The sequence below is a fragment of the Propithecus coquereli genome, unplaced genomic scaffold (genome assembly GCF_000956105.1).
Source record: "Propithecus coquereli isolate 6110/MARCELLA unplaced genomic scaffold, Pcoq_1.0 Scaffold664, whole genome shotgun sequence".
NCBI lineage: Eukaryota > Metazoa > Chordata > Mammalia > Primates > Indriidae > Propithecus > Propithecus coquereli.
In genome coordinates this window covers 607,613-610,069 of record NW_012152663.1, presented here as the reverse complement: position 1 = coordinate 610,069, position 2,457 = coordinate 607,613, and the positions used below count along the sequence as shown (strand labels likewise).

Below are 2,457 nucleotides of genomic sequence, written 5' to 3'. Positions count from 1 at the left end.
CGTCTGCTTCGTTGCATTTGAGGGAAATGTTGACATCGATTTGACTTAAACCTTCTCCCCAGAGTGATTTCCTCCCTTTCCTTTGTCAACAGAAGAATGGTTTATTATTGCCAGCTTTGGCCTCCTCAGTGCGCTCACGCTCTGCTACATGATCATCAGAGCCACAGCTAGCTTGAATGCTAATGAGTAAGTAACAAATTGTTTGTTGGATTGCATGTGCCAGATGGTCCCGAGAAAACACACACAGTGATTTTTCACGAAGGCAGTGAGGATTGGATTTCCTCCAGTTTCATACTGATCCCGATGGCATCATAGCTAGCAAAATAATTTACTTCATGAACGTATGTTTTCAGTCAGTTACACAGGTTGGGAGTTCACCTTGTTCAACAGAAACAGCTCGTTTGAGAAAAGATCTAAAGGTTTTCATTAGCCACAAGCTTAGAACGAATCGACAATGTTGTACAGATGCCCAGGGGAACCAGTGTAGTCTTTGTATGTAAAGAATGTCAGTGTCTCCCATTGACAGGGACAGCCCCACTTTGTGCTCATCAGACCTTATCTGGAGTCTCACACGGTCAGCTTTTGGTGGAGCCCAGGCAGCCTTGCTGTGGTCAGGGCACAGTGCCCTGGCTGTTTAGCCCATAGGAAAGAAGCCATCAGGAAGACCCGCTGTTTCCAAATATTAGGAAGACTGTCGGGGGACAGAGAAAATAATTATAAACTCCATCTCCAAAGGGCAAAATGAGGACCGAAGGGAGGCTACAGGAAGGCAAGTTTCACCTAAGTAAAAGGAAGAACGTCTGTCAGGGAGGCCACTTACTGGGGGGATGAGTTCCTGCGGGGAGTGCCCAGGACTGGGAATGCAGGCAGAGGTGGGCCTCATGCTTTCCAGAGGGTGGGAAATTGGGCTAGATGACTGTAAAGGTCCGTTATGATGCAGTGATTTTCCAAGGGTAGCTTTCCACGGGGATAAGATGTAGAAAAAGTTTTTTGTTTTTGTTTTGTTTTAAATTGGGGCATTTACTGCAGGATATCATTCAGTCCTTTCTTTCACCAGGATTCGTGAAAACTAGTTAAAGATGAAAGGAACCCTGGGTCACTGCCTAAATTTGACCTAAATTGGCACTGGTGGGATTCACGTGCTCTCCATGTTCAGTTATGTCCTGACACTAGACCTGGTGAGTCGTGACCAGATGAGCCCACGCAGTTGATTTCATTGACTGCTGTTGCCCAGCTGTAGAAACACGGGGCAGATCACCTCTGCCCGGTGACGTGATCTTAGTGCATCTAACGTGGTCTGTTGGCCAGAGACTTGCAAGAGCGACCCCTTACACACGGCGGGTGTCGTGGTCTGCTGGCGTTCTCCAGCCTTCAGCTGCGTAGTCTCATCCAGCGGGTAGACCACCAGCTGCTTCTGCTGGGCCGCCCGACGCAGTTTCCCTTCAACGCGGCACGGTGTTAATGACTCAGATTCGAGAGTCAGGCACCCCTGGATTTGACTCCCATCTCCTCCATTTTTCAGTTGTGGGACCTGGACAGTTACGTTTATCTGACGCTCCCTTCAGTCATCCATAAAACGGAGATAATGGTAGGGCTGTGAGCATTAGCATATAAAGTGCTTAGCACAGTGCCTGGTACATAATAAGTGCTCAATAAATGTTAGCCAAACTGATGCTGCTGAGATTCTGTCAAAGTTCTGTGAATAAGATGGCCGTCTGTCTTTGTCATTTGACAAATGAATTTAATTTCTTTCATGAAATAGGACATAGAGCCATAGGAACTTGTGAGTGCTGATGGTTCAGACCCCAGGTCAGCAGGGAATATCCATTCCACCTGCCGCCACCACTCTTGCTCACTGCCGTGCTGGCCCACCAGGCTGGGCTGCGATTCGAGCTCACTTAGAAACTTCGCAGATGAGTGACGACCTACACAAGCAAAGTGACACTCTGAACTTTTAGAGAATTAGTGAGTAGTTCAGTGGTCACCTGGCTGCCACTCAGAATCTGCCAGATGCTCGGTCCACGCGTCAGATATCTTGGAGGGGGCTCAGTAGACATGTTGCCTGCTGCAGAGCAGAGTGCCTGGGCCGTGACGTTTCCAGTGCATGCGCGGGTGCCTGCGCGGCTCAGAGCCGAGTCCCGGGTCTGAGATCCGTGGCTTAGTCCGGGCCTCCCCCCATTAGCCTTGGAGAGGTTGCTGTTGCAGTGTCATTTGGATAGGGTTTCTGTGCCTTCAGTCAGAACCACTCTGAAGGACAATGTTCATGACCCAATTTAGAGAGAGAAATTGAAAGAGAGAGTGTGTGCGTGTGTCTGTGCATGTGTGTGTGCATACACACATAGGGATGCATGAAAGGACGGTCACCAAAATATTAATGGTGATTGTCGAAAATTAGAATTTGGGGTGATGTTTTCCTTTTCAATATATGCTTTTTTGTGTGTTGAATTTTTTTTAACA

The 2,457-nt window shown here is 48.1% G+C and overlaps 1 long non-coding RNA gene across 1 annotated transcript in view; it reads left to right on the top strand.

Moving 5' to 3' along the window:
• The first annotated feature begins 87 nt into the window (after positions 1–87).
• The window catches only part of LOC105823266, a 17,506-nt gene continuing 15,136 nt past the window's right edge, over positions 88–2,457 (top strand). The window contains exon 1 of the long non-coding RNA XR_001138137.1: positions 88–186. This is a non-coding gene — a long non-coding RNA (uncharacterized LOC105823266). The remainder of the gene's footprint in view (positions 187–2,457) is intronic.